This window comes from Podarcis liolepis (assembly GCF_965112155.1).
Source record: "Podarcis liolepis genome assembly, chromosome: 9".
NCBI classification, from domain to species: domain Eukaryota; kingdom Metazoa; phylum Chordata; class Lepidosauria; order Squamata; family Lacertidae; genus Podarcis; species Podarcis liolepis.
The window spans coordinates 43,145,200-43,166,885 of record NC_139564.1 but is presented as its reverse complement, the minus strand read 5'-3'; positions in this window follow the sequence as shown (position 1 = coordinate 43,166,885).

The window sequence follows — 21,686 nt, the reverse complement described above, 5'->3', positions numbered from 1 at the left end:
GTGGGCATTCTTAATTAGTACTCTATGAATATATTATGCTTGCTGTAGTATCTTCCTGTCTTCTCATTTTTTCTACACTTACTATTTTAATCAATATTTTGAGTCTCACTGATAAAACATCTTTGCTCAATGCTCTTCTTCACCCAGACTTGAATTTTAATGAGCAACATTTCAAGTCTTTATCACCTTACACCCCAAATACACTGCAAAATGTCAGTCTGGTCAGAAACAAACCCACAAAATGAAAAAGAAGCCATTTATTTATTACAAATATTTTTATCACTCTGACAATTTTGAGAGCAGCTTAGAATTTTTAAATAGTTGCAAAACAAATTAAAATACAAATAATTAATAGCAGCAGTGCAATCAAGAGAAAATTTCACAAGTTCAATAATTGAAAGACCTGCTTAAAATGATACCCAAAGACGTGCCCTGAGGTTCTGAATAAGGTCATCACTGAGGTACAAATAAAATAGTGGCTACACAAACTTCAGCACAGGCTATGTGTAAAACTCTAGTAAAATTGCAATTCAGCCCTTCTGTGAGTTGAACATATTTTCTTCATGTAGAAAAGCAACATACCACTGATGGAGAATAAAATGAAACAAAATTTATTTTGAATACCAGAGTTAACCTGAGCATATTAAAACGGACATATTTATTTCATTTTCTTTTATTTACTTGTAGAATTTCTTACCCTCCCTTCACCATAAGGTCTCAGGGTGGGTTACAGAAATATAAACTCAAAGTTAAAAACATGTAAGAGAAGCAAAACATCTTATATGTGTTATAAAAACCATTCCAAGCAAAAACAGCACAGTATAAATTACGTAAGGCAGAAGGGATAAGCCTCACAAAAATACCTTAACTGTCAAAGGCCTGATTCATTCTTCAGCATATGACAAAAGCTATACAGTGAAGATGATTGATACATCAAGCAATTGCATTCAGAAACAGCTACATTTTTAAAAAAGAGATCAGACTTCATGGATCCTCAGATGATTATCTTGTTGTTGTCTTTTTGTTGTATGCAATCATCAGAATGATTCTCTGAATGATGAGCATGAAATCTTAATTCCTTCCCCTTCCCAAATAATAATAATCAAGCTTTGATCTTGCACTTTCCTGATCATTAATCATTTCTAAGATAACACTGAACATAAGTGAGTGCAGAATGTTGTTTTCCTTATTAAATTGAATGATCTTTGCTGACAGAGCCAGTGGCATGTTGAATTATCATCTCTAATATAACAGGAGGATAAACAACACATTCCACGGAAGCCATTATGTCTCACCAGGGTGCAGATCCCTTTCCAGTCAGTTGGCAGAAGAAGAAGAAAGGTAAATTGGTCGTTTTATTTTCTGACAATTTAATATATCATAAGGTTTCAGAGCCATCACCTCAGAACAAAGCAGTAGAATAGTATTACCTTTTTCTTGCATTATCTTTCTGCCACAGACATAGTTCATTTTCTCATTCTTACTAAACACTTCTTTACATGTTACACTGAACATTGGTACAAGCTGTTTTTACATGGACTGAAGTGTTTATATGAAATTGTACGGCTCAACTATGGTGGGCACAGGTACACAGACAGTACATTCATTGCATAACAAGTAAGTGACAACATGGCACTCCCTTATACACAAAGCCCAGTCGAACCCAGTTAAGGCCCCAAACACAGTCAGCTGCCCCTAGAAATTAGGGTTTATGTCTTGAGATATTTGTAACTTTGAACAAATGAAAGTCTCTCTCTCTCTCTCTCTCTCTCTCTCTCTCTCTCTCTCACACACACACACACACACACACACACAAAGACAAATGCCCATGTGATTAATCTGCCTCAATTTCATCACATTATTACTAGTGTCCCAGCACAATGGTATCTGGGCAGCAGAATGTGGCATCTTCTGAAACATCTCATGACGATCTGACATAAAACTTAAGGGGGCAAACAATATTCTTTGAAATAGTTTCAGTGACTAATTGATTTATGGCTAAAACATTTGTAAGTGCTATTTTTTCCCCTGTGAAAATTTATTCTGTTATTACCAAAAGTGCATATTTAAACAAGTTTCCGAAAGGGTCTTAAACTATGGTGGATAAGGTTCCAATGTCAAGAAGCAATATACCTCAGAATACCAGTTGTTAAGTTGTGTTACTGTTTTATTTATATAGTGACTTTCAGCCGAAAAGGCTCCCAAGAATGGACCGATACATACAAATACAATATTGCAAATACAAACTATATACATTCAAAACATTTCAACAGTATTACAAACTAGCTGCTGGGATTCAGAGGACGGGAAGATGTTGTTGTGTCCATTCCTTAAGGGCTTACCATAGGCACCTGACTGGTCATTATGAGAACAGAATGCTAGACTAGATGAGGCTTTGACTTGATCCAGCAGGATCCCTGTAATGTTCATTGATATTTCTGCTTCCTAGAAACAACAGCTTTTTTATTTTTCTGTTGTACTTTGGAGTTTCAATCTGGAGTTGGTTGAAACTTTGCAATGACTGAGTGATCTCTGTAGAGGAAGCATGTAGATTGTTTTGGTGGTTTTCTGGATGAAACACTGGGTAAGCATGAATTATTGATACCATTAACATTTAATGTTCCTCTTTCTTCTTATTGATCCTTTCATTTCTCAGTTCCCTACAGCAATGTCAGCAGAGCCTTTCCACTGCTCCTCTGATGGAGAGCATTTTCTGTCAGTAAGCTCTCTGCTTTATAATGATGCCTATCAGCTGCCAGTGTCTCATTTCTTTAGAGAAAAGATGATCCATGTGTTTTGATCTACCAAATATGCACAAATCATGGCGCTAAACACTATGCATTAACATTTAACCACTATGGCTTTTTCTCACCTTCCATTTGTTTGAACGGCAGAGGACAATAGTGCTACTGCTTTGAGTCATGCTGGACTCTTTAATGTCATTTTCTTTAGGGCTGTCATCCAATTAAAACAAATTTTGGTTGACTAACCAGGTCAATTTTAATAAAAATTTGCATAGATTTGCATATTAATAATAGTACAACTAAACCAGTTGAACACGGCCAAGCATCAGCACTTGACCTGAAAGCACTGGTGACAAAAAATTGCAAAGGAAAAGGCACACAAAGTGAGATTTTGATGTGCCTGGAATTGAAGCTTTTAAAAGATTTAAATTTTAACATCGCAATTCACAACATTATACACAATGATTTGTGTACTAAAATATTTTTGTGTTTGAGAAAGATAATTAAAGAGTATTTTATTACTTATTCTTGCCATTTAAAATAAATTTAGTAATTTCAAGTTTTGAACTTCTTCATTTTACTGGGTTTACTTAAGACTCCTTCCTCCAAATACACATTCAGACTGTCCATATTAAAAAATAAATAAATAAACTTGCAATTAATCTCTATTTGAATTATTAAAATATTGCAGTTCATTGGATCAAAGTTAGGACATGTCATACATTTCAGAATTACAAACATATAAGGTTCACCTTAGAACTAATTTTGAGTTTTGGCAGCATCACTAAGTACAGTCATACCTTGGTTGCCGAATGCCTTGGAACTCGTACGTTTCGGCTCTTAAACGATCAAAAAACGGAAGTGAGTGTTCTGGTTTTCGAATGATTTTCAGAAGCCAAACCTCTGGCGTGGCATCTGATTGGCTGCAGGGCGTTCCTGCAGCCAATCAGAAACCTTGTCTTGGTTTTTGAGCAGTTCTGGAAGTCGAACGGACTCCCAGAACGTGTTTTGTTTGAGAAAGAAGGTATGACTGTATAAGACCAACAAGGTTCTTCTACTTAATTTATAAAATAAGTTGCTAAATCTGCCTGGAAGTTGCATCTTTTGACCAGGAAGTCCTTCTTCCTAATTTTATGCAAAGGATTTTTGTAGAAACATGTTGAAAGGATGGCCATATTATTTCTTTTACTTCCTATCAGTTCAGAAAATCCTCTGCTTTAACATTTAATCCAGTGTTTGCTTAAAAGACTTCTGCAAAGGAGACTGTATTACCATCTGAGGCACCCGGCTGAACAGCTTGTACCTTCAGGAAATTTTTCCTAATGTTTACAGGAAATCTCTGGAGCAGCAGAAAGCAAATTTGCTCCGTCTTCTATGTGACAGCCCTTCAAATATTTGAGGATTGCTATTATATTACCTCTTAATCATCTCTGCTCTAGGCTAAATATGGTTTTGTATTATTATTTATTATATGTTAAACTTATTAGTTACTCCCTGCCCCCCAAAGTAACTCAGAGCAACTTAGTCCTCCCACTTTTTCTCATAGGGTTGGATTTCCAGATCCCTCCCCCTCTTGGTTACCCTGAACAAATTATGTTTGTTGATAGTTGTGTGGATGAGCAAGATTTAGCAGTGCAACCTGTCACAGAGTAAAACTGCCTTTCTAGATATTTTCTCTTCATCACAATAGTATAAAAAAGGCACAGACCCCTGTGCTTTTTCCTCCTGGAGGTTAAGTGCTGCTAGAAGTGAGGATAAGGAATTCTGCCATTACTCAAAGCCACCCCCTTCTTTATTACAGATTCAGTTGTTCCAAGGCTGAGTCCTGAGAGCAAAAACAGATTGCACACTAAGCTCTGACCCCAAAGCTTCATATGACAAGGATCTCGGATGTACTCCAAAAACTTGGCTCATCTGCAGTAGATTATCTGCCCTCTGCTCATGGGCAGGCAAAAGGAGTCTGTGACTTTTTCTGACTGCATTCCAACTGGGATAGTTCTCAAACACTTAGGCTCCATCTGCCGTATAATCTATATTTATTAGATATAATTTTTGGTGGTTCACATTCACAGAATTAGGGAAGGGGGAAGAAAAGAAATTGGCCCATTTTTTTAAATGAGCAGCTACTGTACCTAGTTCACATTGTTTAAACCAATACACAAACCAAAGTACAACAATCACTCAGCATTTACACATTCTCTGACCAGAAAATGGAGGATAGTCTGCAAAAAATACGCCCACATACAAAAGTGCATTATATTGGAAAAAATGTGTACATTAATCAAAACGGCATACAAAGATGTGCATTAGGAGAAATTAACACTAAAGTACTGATGATTTTTCATGAGGAGCTTTTGTTATTGAAGAAATTGCAAAGTTCTGTGGAAATCTGGAGACCTAAATTTAAGAAACAGCAAGACACCAAAACTGACAGTTTCATACATCCCTAACTAGAGTGCAGTTTCAGCGCTGGCTCCAACTCTTCCTCTTCCGCTTTTCAGTAGTGGTTGACAGCTGCTCTTCCAAAGTCCCAGCACCACACATTGCTGCCACTTACTGAAGGGGGAGATGTGGGGAGCTCAGTGTGGCACAGAGTGGTGCTGGCAATCTGATTCTCCAGCTGCCATGCACTGTACCATGGTGAGCTCCCCATGTCTCCCCATTCCCACCCCCTTTGGTAAGCAGCAACAATGTCCAGTGTTGGGAATCCCAAAGATCAATTCAGTCCCACCCACCCTGCAGTGTCAGCTGCTACTGCTTTTTTCACGTGCCATTTCATTTTCTGTGCCCGTACATGCTGAATTGCACAACTACATTCAGGATGAATACCCTCCTGAATTTTTCTATTTTCGTTCTATGTAAATTGGACTAGTGTGTCCTTGTGGCTTAACTAAACAATACTGTAGATGTTTCATTGTTGCCTTTTAAGCAATTGTCCAAGCAGACAGAGAGGACACAAAGACATAATTGGCTTGGCTTCACTTACAGTAATTTAATTCGTCACATGTTATCTCTTAGTTATCAATCACTAGACCCTATGGGGCATTTCCTTACTGAAGAAAGATGAATGGGTATGGGTAAGTCAGCTGGCTTTATTGGACCAGCTGCCATGTCACTGGGTGCTTTTGTTGAAGAAGATTGCCTTCTTTCAGTCAGCATGCACAGAGTTTGCACAGGGAAACTCGTCTCAGCCAATTCCTCCCCCGCCCCTTTTAATTTCATTGTAAGATTGGATGCTCGCTATTGTTAGATTAATGCAAAAGAGATGGCTTATTTGATTCCCTAAAAATTACTTTAGAAACCTGTTCCTGCATAGTACAAGCTCCAGAGGGCAATTCCATCAATTACCCTACTCTTCAAAGGATTTTCTTTCTAGTGTATGGATTTTTCAATAGGAGGCTATAAAAAAGATGTAAGTAGATTTTCTGTTCAATGTGCTTATTGAATCAGCACTGGATCCATAGTAGGAAGAGCTGTTGATTTCTTTCATGCATCTAATATAAGAAGAGTGCAGCAACATGATGCTTGAGTCAATTATAAAAGCTTTGAGGTATGTAAGGTGGTACATTTGCAGTCCTTAACATCTCTTTGCCCGTTCCATCTGTTCCTGCCAATATATTTCCATCTGCTAGCTAGCACATGCTGGATTAATGGATCTTTGTCTTGAAATGGGTAGATCAGGCATGGAAACTTGCGGTCTCTCAGAAGTTGCATGACTGTGAGTCCCATAATCTCTGACTATGTGAGCTAAAACTGGCAGGAGTACAGCACTCTGTGGACCCCAACATATCCCCCAACCTGGTGTAAGGGATGGTCAATTTGCCATCTTGGATGTGAGTCCTGGAAGACCTTCTCCCTGCCTTGCAGGCCTTTTCACACCTGGTCTGGGAGAGCAGGGTCCTGATAGATTCCAGATACAAAAGCTAAAGCTACTGAAGAGGCCAGAGATCATCTTGGTTGCCTCTTAGTGCAAACCTAGGCCATGGAGCCTGAGCTTTCATAGCCACTGCCTGCCATGAACCATTGCTGGCAGGATTGGCAACAACAGCAGCCAATATGGTAATATTTTATTCTTTTGTTAATTATGCTGTTTTAAATGTGCATTTTATATTTGACTTTATTTAGTAATCCACACCAATAGTCCTATTCACACAACTGATAACATCATTCTCTCATGTGTGTGGCCTGTCCCACCAGAAAATCTTAATGAGAATAACAGCTTTTCCTGTGAAAGGCATTAAATGAGCAGATCAATAAAGGCACTGAAAACTTCAAATATTGAAAATATATGAGGAAGGAAAAAGAACACAACTATTTTCCTGTCACCAATATAAACTTCAAGGCTATTACTTTTCTTGGCTCCTAAGGCATGAGAATTGGAAGCTCGAGAACTCTTCCTATAGGAACCCCATACAATATATGTTATTCACCAAGATGTTCACTGTAAGTAGGGCATGACGGTGTAGTGTTGCTTCTATTAATTGCTCTCCATGGGGAAAAGCAATCCCAGGGAATAAATCCCTGCAGGCAATGCATATGTCTCTAGAGGCTGACATCTCCTTTTTCTAGGACAGGGCAGCTGCTGTCATTTGTGTGGGGTTCAGGTGTGTGCTAGCTCCAGGCAGATATGGAAGCAGCTCAGCCATGTTCATCTTTGTTCTCTTCTCAATTCACACCTTGCAGACTCCTGTTTCCCTGTCCTTTCTCCACACTATCAGAGCACATCAGTGTTGAATTGCAGACAAGATATTCACTATAGCAATTATCACAGGGTTGCCATATGTCTGGAATTTCCCGACGTAGCTGGAACACGGCAGTCAGAAGCAGTGTCCGGGGTTCTGACTGCTGTGGTTTTTGCTGAAATGCACGGGAAAATCTGTACATATGGCAACCCATGTCTAGTCTTGATTTTGCCGAATTTCCTTAAAAATACAGTGGATGCTTGGGTTGCGAACGTGATCTTTGCGGCGCATCTGTACACTCGCAGATTGCGATTCAGCGCATGCACAACCGCCGAAACCCGAAAGTAACCCATTCCGGTACTTCCGGGTTTCAGCGCATCCGTAACCTGAAAAAATGCAACCTGAAGCGTCTGTAACCCGAGGTATGACTGTAGCTCAAAAACTGCAAATAAATGAGATTTTTTTTTTTAAAAAAAAAGCAGCTCAGCAACTTTGCAACAACTTTACAAAAAAGAGCAAAACCTCCACAACTTTTGTGTCTGAATTTTCACTTTTTGACATATGGCAACCCTAAATTATCATGCTTGAGATAACAAAATAAGATAATGCCCATCTGGATCAATTACCACATGTAAGACCGAAAAAGAAGCATTTTATATATGAGAATGGCCACACCATTAGAATGGAAGAATGGAGCAGCTCTTCAGCCTTGGGGTGCTTCTGGATTCAGTATTGCCATGGGAGGCCCAGTGGCAAAACACATCTTGTAACAGCTGCACCTGGTGCAACAGCGATGTCTGTTCCTGGACCAGGAGAGCTTGGACACAGTTTCTCCAGGCATTGGTAACTTCAAGACTGGACTGCTGCAATGCACTCTAAGTGGGGCTTCCCTTACCCTTGTTGCGAAAGCTGCAATTAGGGCAGAATGCTGACAGGGGTGAGAATTTGCCAGCATATAACAGCTCTGCTCAGAGGTCTGTACTGGTTGCCAGTTTGCTACCACGCTAAGTTCAATGTGTTACCAGTAGCATATAAAGCCCTTAACAACTTGAGATCATTCTTACTTTCAGGATCTCCTTACTCCATATTTGTCCATTTCACTGCTTCATACATGTGCCACATATAATATTCATTTCACACTTGTAAGAAACCCATCTTTTAGTGTGGCAACACCTTCATTTTGGAACTCCCTGCCTAATGATGCCAGACAGGCAACCTCGCTGTGCTAATTTCAGTGTCACCTTAAATCATTTTTGTTTAAGCAGATCTACTCAGACATGTAGAAGTTGAGATTAAAACTTGCTAGCCTATTCTTGATTTTAATGATCGTAAAATACCTGTTTTAAACACCTGTTTTTACAGCCTTTTGTTGACAAATTTAATGTTTTTTTTGTCATCCACTTAGAAGTTTTATTACAATCAAGTGGTGCATATATAAAAAAAGACTTACAGCCAGCTGATTGCAGAGCTGCAATCAGCTGATTGTAAGTCTTTAGAATACCCTTTTTTAAATAAAGACATATTATTGGTTTTACAAAGAAGAAAAAGAAAAGTACAAATAAACACAAATCAATAAAATCATACTGTATGAGGAGATTCTCCGAATCTTGAGACTTTCCCCCATCCCATCCATGGACTCTTATTTTAAACATGTGTAGCTGCATATTAGTCCGTACTCCAGTTTTTTAATCAAACCATATAGTCCATAATAGTTTTTTGTTTTTTACTCTACAAGTGAGTCAAAATCCTGCTCTTGTTTACAATGGTCTCCTAAATTATAACCCCCCCCCATTGTTTTATAAAGTTTTATTCTCTTGGTTTCTGAGTTTTCCAGTCAGCTTTGCCATCTCTGCATAGTCCATCAGCTTGGTCTGCCATTCTTCTCTGGTAGGGACTTTGTCATCTTTCCAACACTGGTAGAAGACCCTTTCAAAGCACCATTCAAGTAAGCACTTTGAAAGGGGTTTTCAAAGGCTACTTGATGTCTTTGTTATAGCATGTGATTGACAGGTAGGCACCTCTGCCCATCTGCCAGACTTGACCCATTAGAGACAGGGGAGGTAATGCTCTGGCCCACTGGCAAGATCCAGTTTCCAACCCCTGATTGACGTTTAGCTGCAACCCATCAACATTAGAAGCTTCTGGGGCCAGATAGTCAAAGAACATAATACCCACATAGAACCAACTGCACTGGTTGCTGGTACATTTCCAGGCTCAGTTTAAACTGCTGTTTGTTACCTTTAAAAGGGTGCCACTGTGGCTTGCTGATTGGAAGGTTGGCGGTTCGAATCCCCGCAACAGGGTGAGCTCCCGTTGCTCTGTCCCAGCTTCTGCCAACCTAGCAGTTTGAAAGCACGCTAGTGCAAGTAGATGAATAGGTACCACTGCGACGGGAAGGTAAACAGAGTTTCCGTGCGCTCTGGCACTTGTCACGGTCCTCTGTGCACCAGTCATGCTGGCCACATGACCCGGAAAACTGTCTGTGGACAAATGCCGGCTCCCTTGGCCTGAAAGCAAGATGAGCGCCACAACCCCATAATCACATTTGACTGGAGTTAACCATCCAGGGGTCTTTTATCTTTACCTTACCTTTAAAACTCTAAATAGTGTTCTACAATGGCTGGAGATTCAAAACCATCTTCAAAGGCAGCCCCACACAGAAGGCATTGTCTGGATACAACCAGGGCATAAATAACTGCAGCAAATTTCTGTTCACAGCAGTTCCACTTGGGGTTGCTGATTATGGAGAGGGGATTGACACTCAAGAAAGCACACAGAAGGAAATTGCACTCAACAGCTAAGCTGCAACAGAGCACTCAGCAAGTTGGGATGTGTGCATGTGTGTGCATACACACACACACACACACACACACACACACACATATATATATATATATATATATATATTAGAAAACTATAAAGTTCACAAGTTCCTGTAACATGTTTTATAACCACAAAAAAATGAAAGACAGATGGCCTAATAGCTACTTTAAGACAAATAGATGTCAAGCCTTTCATTTGAAATGAACAGCCACCCCATGAAATAACCACTGAGGAAATGTTCATGGATTCCAAATGCGTTTCAACAATAAGCAGTCCTCCTATATGGTCTAAGAAAGTCTTAAAGATTCCAAATCTCACATAACACATAATGGACAATACCTGGCTTTCAGCCCAATTTGTCAAATGCAATATAACAACACTTTTAAAATAGCTTTGTCACTTTTAAAATGTACACAAATTGTAACCCCTGTGTTTCAATTCACATGCAATTATTCTGGATTCCGCTTTTTCCATCTACCTTAAAATGCTAGGCCGAGAGGCTAGGTGACTTCATGTTGGCATTATGTCATGTTCTTTCCTTCAACTGATAGCTTTAACTCTGATATTTCTAATCTCAGATTCTAAGGGGGAAAACTAATACTTTGGCCATGGCATTAATGCAATTCCATTGTGATGATCTTCCAGCATTGGTTGCACAATACCAAAGCATTTTTTTTAAAGCTTTAACTGCTATCGTTCGATATGTATGATGTACCACAAATGTTGTACGATTTTTTTATAAGCCTCCTTTTCTGATCATTTCTCTTGCTGATCCACAAACAAGCCCATAAAAATATTTCATTTCATTTTTATTTATTTATTTATTGCTAACGAAATACATTCCTTTGGCCTTTGGCTTGTTTATGAGCCCCCATCAAGTTGGCAGGTATAGGATCAAAAAGAACTGAGCAATTCAGGTACTTTGAACTGTGCATACTGCTGGAGGTGATTTTTGACGCTATGATCCTGTCACTGGAGATTAGCTCAAGGAAACAATCATTCACTCAAAGGAAGCTAAATGTGCTTTGACTGAAATAGCATGAGCTAATGCATATTGAATGTGAGAAGAGAACTTATTGCTGTAGTTTCTTCAGTTACCATGAGACAACTTTTAGCTTCTGAAGTTTGGAACCATGTTAATTTCTTCCTCGGCAAAAAATAATAATACCGGTAAACTTTTCACGGTAGAGATATTTGCATGGTGTGTAATCAGGAAATGAAAGGTCATCTGGTCAGCAAATGGACTGAAGACTAGTGTGAACTGCAATGTGATGAGATTTTCAGCCTTTTCTCCACCTTTATTGTGTCTGCACTGAGTTCTCAAGTGTAGCTAATTTGGATAAAGAATGAAATGTTGAATTCCAGTTCATCCCTGCTCAGAGACTGAACCATCTTTGATTCACTGTGACAGTACTTTGAGACACTCAGAGGATAAAATGCCTCAGATCTGTTGTGATGGTTGTCACAATTAAGAACAGAGACTATATGTTTGAGGTGTCATCAGCTTTCCCTTGTTATAGTTGTCTGGATTGTTTTCAGTCTGTATCTGCTCTGGTGATATAGTCCTTGGGGATATGTCCCACATCCTCTTGCAGTCTTGACTTTTGTCCTGGTTGGCCAGTTAAGGCAAGGAATCATTTATTTTTTATGAAAGGGAATTATCTCCATGCAAGAGAGTGTGCAATAATCAGGGATAAGGAGGCAGTTATATTTCTATCATTTTGAAATACTTAATTATCTTCTTGCCACATCAATTTCCTAAATGCAAGGGGTGGCACCATTTAGGAAGACCATGTGGGCTTGAAAATGTTGTCCACCCTCTAAAATCTCTTTGCTCTCCATATTCAGAAATCTGAAATTATATCCTTGCCTGAAATATATACATTTGGTCTATCTAGAATTGTCAGTGTGAATTTTTAAAGAGCCAAGCAGAGTGGCTGCTTGCAGATTGCCAAAAAAGAGGATATGCCTCACCAAAAATGAAGCCAGATTTGCATACAGTGTGCATACTGTTAGGATATTTCCGTTCCACCTTAAAAGGGAGCAGGCTTTGTGAGTCACAGAGTCTGCGCATGTCCTGTTCACAGGATGTTTATGTTTGCTGTTCCTTTCGATTTCTCAGTCGGTCAGAGACGCTGACTCAGAACGGTCATGTTTTCCTTTGTTCTGTTCAACGCTAAATAAAGTCTGTAAATTATGCTCTTCTGCGGTGCAAGCTTTCTGGCTGTGTTTTCTGCTGATAAAGAGTGTGCACGAGCCCCGGAATGCAGCCTATTTCTGAGGTTTCGTGTCGCTAATTGCTGGATCTGCGTGGCTACAGGGATCGATGGATGTCCGGCAGCCGGCTTGGGGCCATGATGGACTATATCTCCATGGCAGTATTCCCAACATGCTAATTTACATGCATAGGTGCAAATTTGGAGGGATACACTATAATTTAAGTAGCATTATGTGGGAAGGGGAATAACCAAGTGACACTTGTTTTGTTGCTAACTGCTGATGGGCATTTCTTCAGAAGACATATTCAAATAGAGGGCTGTTCTCTGTCACCCTTTCAGGTGCATTGCTCTCCTCTAACAGCCCTTCGGGTATTAACCTCTCCAGTAGCATTTCCATTCTCAGTAGTTGGGCACCCTGTTTCACATCTGCATCAGGGTTGAAATTAGAGTGGGGTGAGCAGTTACTCCTCACAGGGTGCTAAGCTGAGGGAGTACAAAATGGAGAAGATTCCTAATTGAGAAGATCCATTCGGGAGCATCAAATTTTGACCTTGCACAGGGTGCCATGTTATAAAAGATTGCCCAAGTCTGCCCCTACCTGCATTTTCATTGTGTGACCAGATGGCAACAGCCCCAGCCCCCAGGGAGCATAAGGAAGGAATAAAGACTCTGACAACATTATATGGAATTAAAATTAGGCCACAACTTTATTAAACCTCCAAATGTAGGAAGATCTTGGCTTAAGCCTTGGGTGTACAGTGGTGCCTCGCAAGACGAAAAGAATCCATTTTGTGATTCTCTTCGTCTAGCGGTTTTTTCGTCTTGCCAAGCAAGCCCATTGACGGATTAGCGGATTAGCGCTATTAGCGCTATTAGCGGCTTCTAGCGGCTTCTAGCGGCTTATCTGCTGATCGGATCAGCTGATAAGCAGCTTAGTGGCTTAGAAAAAGGGGGGGAGGGAAAAAAAACTGCAGGAACTTGCAAGGCATTGTCGTCTTGCGAAGCAAGCCCATAGGAAATTCGTTTTGCGAAGCACCTCCAAAACGGAAAACTCTTTCGTCTAGCGAGTTTTCCGTCTTGCGAGGCATTCGTCTTGTGGGGCACCACTGTATATCCCTCCCAGCCCCCAACTGGGGCTCATCAGGGTAGATGGGATATGGAGGTGCTCTGCGAGACGTAAGTGTAGCGGCAGCCAAGCCCATATCCCCACACGCAGGGTAGTACACTGACGAACTTTCAGTGTATGGCCAGTGACACCCATATATAAAAAAACCCTTTAAAAGGGGGACCCTGGAATCACGGCCGCAGGGGCGTGAGTCACCACTTCACACACATACACGCACACCCCCATATAGGAAAGAAAAGTCTAAAGGATTCCACCCAAGACTATAACCGCCAAAGTTGTGACGACAAAACCTGCCATTGTAGGAAAATTTCTTCCTGGTCCTTCAACAGCAACCAGTCAAAGACCGTAGCAGCGCCCACTAAACAGGAAGAAAAAGTTAACCTGCAAACAAGAAACATTAAACAAAGGGAGTCTACCAAGGGGGGGGGGAGGAGTGAATCTCCAGAGCCGACTGCCTGGCTATTGTCGGCTCCACCCCCTGTTTATAAATCCACCTCCCAGCAAGAAATTTGATTACTGAGGCTGGGCATGAACCTCCAAAAATCAACACTGAGAGGCAAGCCAACCCCTCTTTGCCAGTAAGCACCCTGGGAACTGTAGCACCACGCACGATCCTGCAACGGGCACCCACAATGTAAAGTGTGAGTGCTCATTTTCCCTTTTATTTGTGTGCCATCTTATTTTATTTTGTGCACTTTGGTTTACAACCCACAGAAATGCACAACAGAAATGTGCCTTAACAGAAGATAGTTACTGATGATTCAGGATTTCTCAGGCATCTATGCATACATAATATCATTAGACTGTGATTCATGTGCCGAGTTGAGCAGCCCTGCAAAATTGTTTGTCTGAGATGTTTATTAGTTTTGGCATAGCATTTATGTATAATTCCATTTATTATAATCATGAAATCATGACAATGATAAACATTTATGCATGCAGGCCTGTGGAAGCTGTAGCTCCCCAAGTCAAAGGCTGGGCTCTTGTTTCCCAAGGTGCCTCATCTTGCCATTCCAGGCAGACAATCTACAGCCCCCCCTCAAAAAAAGGGGGGGGTTGAGAGAGAGGATGGCTTCAGGTCTGGTTTGGCTATGGAAACAATCTTACATAAACTTTCATGTGTTACCAAGAATGATTCATCTGATGAAGCGAACTGTAGCTTATGATATATATATATAGTCCCTAAGTGCTCGTATTGTTCCTTTTGTTGCTTTGCTAAAGTTGCACAACATTCTACTTTACAGGGTTATCATAAAGATAAAAGGCTAAAGCACTGTAGCAAATTTAAAAGGCTTTTACAAAAAGTGGATGGTTCAAATGGGAACTCAGTTTGCAGAGCCTACATGTAATATGAGAGACTGAATTGTATCCTGCCTGCATAACCCTATGCAGGCAAGCCTATCCCAGGAGGCAGCCACATCTTGCATTTGCAATATGTGAAAAACTGTTTGTGGGCCTGAATATCATGGTTGCCTACAGCACTCTGCATATTTAGAATTCTCAACAACTGGTATACAGCCAGTGGCAGCTGGTCCATGAAAGTTTATGTCTTCCAGCCTCTAAAGTACCATTGAACATTTTTTTTCCTTTTAGCTACCCTTTTCACTGAGAGGGTACCAAAGTATTGTACCCAATACCACACAAGGAGGAATTTTTAATTGGATCCTCTGGAGGACTGACTTTTTTAAAGTATAAAGACAAGGCTCTTGCCAATTGGCTTACAGAGAAGGAAAATGTGCAATTGTTATAAGGAATAATGAGCCCCAGAAATGAATGTCGTGAGCATATGCCGCATACACCTGTCTGACAAAATCTCTGTTTCTCCAAATTAATGGAGGGATTCCAGTACATTGCTGGCCAAAAAGCAATACCTGTTTAAGGATGCCTTTGAGGAAGTTGCTGAGGATCATGAGCAGGATGGTACTATTATATTTATGCTCTTCTTGTGGGGCACCTGGCTGGCTTCTGTAAGTACAGGATGCTAGACTAGATGGGCTTTGGCCTGATCCAGCAGTGCTCTTTTTAAGCTCTTGCATTCATTTGCATTTGAGCTAAGCATATGGAGGCAGTAGTAGTACCAGGGAGGCTGGCCATACCCTCGGACCCAATGCACCCACTGACTTCTGTATGAAGTCTGAAAAGCGGCACCTACAGACATACACTCATAGACATACACTCATAGGTGATCTATGTGATAAGGAACCCACCCATGCACCCTCTCACACAGAGTATAAAAATATATGACAGTGTGCTTTTACCATGTTATAATCATGCATGTAGGTGCAGTCATGTGCTTATTTTATTTCCAGTCTGTCTCTGCATGGGTGTTAAGTGCAAGGTAACTGGAGAGGTACTGAGCTCTCTGTAGCATTACTAAGATGTTAATCAGTGCCTTATAGTGTGTGACACTTCAGTGTCAGGGAATGAAACACGAAATGAATGCTGTCAGTGCAGATTAAAGCACGAGTGAAAAAGGTTAGAACTTTGACATTTCCATAGGACCTGTTCCTTACTGTTGATTCACCCTCTGGAAGATTCTCTTTTCCCCAATGAGCACACACACACACACACACACACACACACACACGCACACAGCCCACCATGGCTCTCTCTTACCTTTTCTCATGATGGAGCTCTTCAACAAATCTTACTTAGAAAGGAAGAACACATTAGCTTTCCTTAGTCACCAACCCTTCCACCATCACTGTTCACAGAGTATCAGGAAAGCTTTCTCTGTGTTAAAATAGTTGTCTGTGAGTAGGTTGCATTGAGCATCCTTTGTCAGCAGCACTTTTCACAGGCCCTGACTCACAATATGAAGCATCTGTGCCAATCATTGCCTAAGGATCTAGGGAAAGTTGTTAGGTACTACTGATAACTTTATATGCTAAGGGCTACATTTTGTTAACTGAGTAGCTGGGCTAACAGGCTGGGTGTGCAACAAGTTATCCTAAGGTCAATATTGTCACTTTGTAGTGATGAGAAATTCAGAGTTTACAAGCTGAGCCCAAAGCAATAGACTTGTAGAGACAGGCCATGGACCTAGACTGCCTCATGTTAAATGGCAACAGTGACATTTCAGGATTCAGCAACACAAAGGGGTCACTGCTGTATGGTCAAAACCCAAAGTTGCAAAAAAGAATGCTAGCAAAGAACAGTCCAGGGCATCTTCCATATCTGCTCTTGTTACCTGACCTGGCCTTTCTAACTGAACTTTAACAAATAACATTTCACCAAGGCCACATTTACACCATACATTGAAAGTAATATGATACCACTTTAAACAGTCATGGCTTCAGGGGTCTCAAATTTCAGCAGTGTCCTATGCAATGCAACACTAAAATTTGGTGCCCCTCCGAATCTTGCAACCCATTCTAAATAATAGTTAGGAAGTCCCCTGCAGTGGCCCCCAAGGCTCTATGCCTAGTGCGATTCAACTGGTTGCATCCCCCTATATCTGACTCTGATGGCTTCTGTCAAAGAACCTTGGAAGTTAAGATGCTGAGAAAGCATCTTCCAGAGCAATAGTTCCCTGAGTGGTTTGGCAACCAATCCCTCTTCCTAGGGAACTCTGGAAATTATAGATCTGTGAGGGGAATAGGGGCCTCCTAGGGGCCTTTCAGCACCCTTAATGAACCCACAGTTCCTGAAATTCTTTGAGGGAGCCTCAACTGTTTAAAGTGGTACCACAGTGCTTTAAATGTATGGTGTGAATGTGAAGCCACAAACGTGGCCCAAGATGGAATCTTTTCAACGTGTCATCACCAGATATTTCTAACTTAGCTGCTCTGTGATTCTCTAGCACTGTCTCCAGCTGGCTCAAGTGTTGATCCATCCTTCTCTAGAAATGACTAAGCTAATGCGCTTCTGCCTTTGTAGTCAATAGAAAGGCTGACTCCAAAGAAGTGCAGAACCATCAGTGGAACACAACAGATGGCAAACCACAGCAACAAGAGGGAACGGGTTGGGGCAGAAAATTGTTAAAAATCAAAATACATGGCATGATTGCTCAACATTTAGAATTGCTGAGCAGTTCTACGTAAATGGAAATGACATATGCAATGCTTTGCTGGGCTAATGGAATAAGTGAGGCCTGCACATGGGGGACTTTTATGGGGAAGGGCTAAATCTCAGTGGTATAGCATATGCTTTGCCCAAAAAAGATCACAGGATAAATACCAAGCATATCTAATATTGAGCTAGCTGGGCCAATGGCCTAACTCTGTGTAAGGTAGACTCCTATGTTCCTGCTGCAAATCTCATGCTCTAGAAAATTATCCAGGAGTTCAGAGGACATGCCTGATGTGCTTGTAATTAGAACATGTGCCCTGGGGGACTAGAGGCACAATATGAATTGCATCACTTCCTCCTAATGGTGACATTGCACATAGGAGATATATGCTACATTTGGAATGCTGCTTCTTCTTCTTCTTCTTCTTCTTCTTCTTCTTCTTCTTCTTCTTCTTCTTGTTTTGCACCACAGGTCTCGGAAAGCTTTATGCAAGTCTTTGTTCCCTGAAATAAAGTTGAGATGGAATGCAGCCTGAAACAGCAGCTGGCTCCATGCTGGGAGATAGTCTGAACACAGTAGCAGAAAGCCCAGAATGGGTGCTTATCAGTTCCAGAACATAAATTAAACTACTTATCCACTTGTTGTTTCTTAGCGATAACCCTTTCATTTGGGGGAAAATTCTTATCTGAATAAGCAAAATTCCAACTGACAATTCAGGCATAACTTTCCTCCCTATATATTTGTCTCTACATCTGATCAGCTCAGTGGCACAAATGGCCAGTGCATCTCACTGTTAACCAGAAGGTTGGTGATTCAAGACCACCCAAGGACAACTGTGGGCAGGATTGGTCTTGTCTGCTAAATCCACCAGAGCCTGTCTTCACATGCAGGGGATACCACTAGTGCACTGAGCGTTTGAGACCCATCAACTACCCTCACTTGGTTTAGCTAGCTATTCAAAGCCATTTCCCAGGTTGTGGCTGCTGTCAGATGCTGACAGCTTCTAGGAGCCACAGATGAGTGCTGAGTGCAAGGTGTGGACCAAAGGACAACAAACTACCCCAGAAGGAGCAAGATGTGTTCCCCACAATACTGCCCCTCCTCTAACACCCCATGCATGCCTCTACAAATCTAGGATTCTATGTTTTTACCCTGTGCAAATAAAACACTCATTTAATTTTAGAACAAGTTTGGCCAAACATTTATGCTTACATTCTTCATTTATCTACAAAATAATATAGTCCTTCCCTGCTTGGAAAATAGAAGATCTGATAGCTATTGTGTGTTGCGGTCCCCTCCCTCTGTTGGCACACAAAAAGTGGCCAATTCTATGGTTGCACAATCAGAGGGTAACCCCCTCTGACATTTGCATTATGTTAAACAGGCACTGATATCGCTGAGGGCAAAGCTGGCTATTGGTACATAGAACATAATTAGAACATACTGCAGCAACCATCTTCTCCCATCTGGCAATATTTTGTTCATACTGCTGAGTGGAAATGTAAAAACATGTTAACTTAAGAGAGGCAAACTATGAAACATTTGGGTTCCTTCTGGCAACACAAACCTTTGGGGATAAAAACGAGACAGGGGATATTTAAAAGCATAATGGACAGAATAAGGCATATTCTCTTGATACAAGAATGAAGTCTACATTGCAGCATATGGCTGGGAGGCACAAACATTCCTCATGCCATCTTTGTTAAAGTGGGAAGAATCAAGTGTGCGTACAATAGGAGGTGATATTCAAGAGCTGCTGTTCACAGCAGACCTCTGCATGAACTTTGTTTTCTTGGCTGTGTATAGGCAAAACTTGTAAACCACCAACAGCCCAGTCCTACCCTTTCCATTCATAGAGGATAAGGCTGGCAGTGACGGTCTTGATGACGATCTTACCTTCAGTATAAGAAACAGTATGCCTCGACTGAGCTTCCTGTAGGCATCTTGTTGGTCACTGTGAGATCAGAATGCTGGACTAGACAGGCCTTGGTTCAGTCCAGCAGAGCTTTTCTTAAACCTCTAGAAGCAGATTTCATTCAATTGACTGGCACATATCTCACAGGTGAGTCTGCAGCTTTCTGTTGCAATCCATTGCACAATTACCCCAGACCCAAAGTACCGTATTTTTCGCTCTATAAGACGCACCAGACCACAAGACGCACCTAGTTTTTGGAGGAGGAAAACAAGAAAAAAAATATTCTGAATCTCAGAAGCCAGAACAGCAAGAGGGATCTCTGTGCAGTGAAAGCAGCAATCCCTCTTGCTGTTCTGGCTTCTGGGATAGCTGCGCAGCCTACATTCGTTCCATAAGACGCACACACATTTCCCCTTACTTTTTAGGAGGGAAAAAGTAAGTCTTATAGAGCAAAAAATACGGTAGATTGCATTGAATATAACAGGATTTGCTTCTGTGTAGATAGAATTGGGTTGCATAGACACAATCCTGTGCAGCCTGACACCGAAGGAAATCTTGTTGAAGTCAGTGGGATGTGCTCTTGAATAATCACTGTGAGTTCACGTGGCCCAAACATAGGATCTGGCTGCATGGCTGCAATCCTATATATGCTCTTATTTAGAAGTTAGCTGAACAAAGCGACTTTTTAATGAGTATAAATGCATAGGATCAGACTACAGGCGGTGACCATTTTGCATGGGGATTCCATTCCTGGCACCCATGCACATCAGTGGAATAGAATTAAATCTCTCTCTGTGTGTAGTCCCCCCCCCCCCGCCATTTAAACATATAGATAATTACGATAAAAATGTCACAGCACCAGCCCTTTCCTTAAAAGCAGTCAAGTCCCCAAAACCTGTTGGAAGAAGAAAGTCTTCACCTGCCTGAGGAAGAACAAAAGTATCTTCTTTGGTTGTTTTTATACCGCCCATCAACCAAGTCCTTTTGGAAAATCCCCGTTTGTTTCTGTCGCTCTGCAAAGGGAGAGAAAATGAGAGCTGCTTTTCTTAGAAGTGAAAGAACCTGTCTAGTCAATTTTGCCACTCCATTGATTTGTATAGGTCGAAGAGCAGCGGTTGTAATTAACAAGACAGAGCATTCTGGCTTTCCCCCTCTCCAGCAGTGAGGCTCCCCATTCCTTTTTCTAATTATCAAGCTGGATCTGGGCTAGGGCATAGCACTGTTGCTGTTGGTTATCGGGGAAACAGTCCTGTTGCTCAAAACATATAGTTGTTTGCACAATCCTGATATCTTTCAGCCTGAGATGATGCAATCCTTTTCACTCTCCTCTGCAGACTGACTTTTGTCTCCAATTTGAGACCTCATGCTAAGATTTGCAATCCAGAATTCCTCTTGACCGCTTATTCTTTAATCCAGTTGTGAGCTATTGTGCCTTAATAAGCAGGGATAAAAAATATAGCACAAAGTGCACCCCACTGTGCTCATTGTTACTTGTAAGTGTGATTAGGATTGCATTCCTAGAAACTCAACATGCATTATTGCTTCATCATAGAGAGTTAACTGTTTCCATTTAATATGCAGTAACTGGATGTTTTCTTGTTTTAAATAAAAGCAACATTAAACCTTTGATTTATTTTACATGCAAATTTATTGTTTTATACAAAACTAAAATAAAGAAAAACATAACAATCGCCACTCTTGACATACAACTACACTCTTGACATTCGATGCTTGTAAGAATACCTTCTCTGGTACAAGACTGTCATCTAGTGAATGGTTTGCATGAGAAACACTCAGCTGAATAGTTCATTTGATGCTGACTTTTGCTAGGGTTGTAGGGGAGACATCTTTCAAGATGGCTTGTATGCATAGGCTGCATATAAAAATTCAAGTACTTTTTGTCATTCAAGATAAAAGGTGTGTGAATTTTGGGCAGACATATTGGGACTTGACAGAAATTAGTTATATCTGAAATATTCTCTGAAAAGCTTGCTGCAGGATATTTTCGAGTTGCAGGAATACAGTCAAATATTTGCTGCTCTATACCAATATGTAAAGGGACGCGGGTGGTGCTGTGGGTAAAACCTCAGTGCCTAGGACTTGCCAATCGTATGGTCGGCGAATCGAATCCCCGCGGCGGGGTGAGCTCCCGTCGTTCGGTCCCA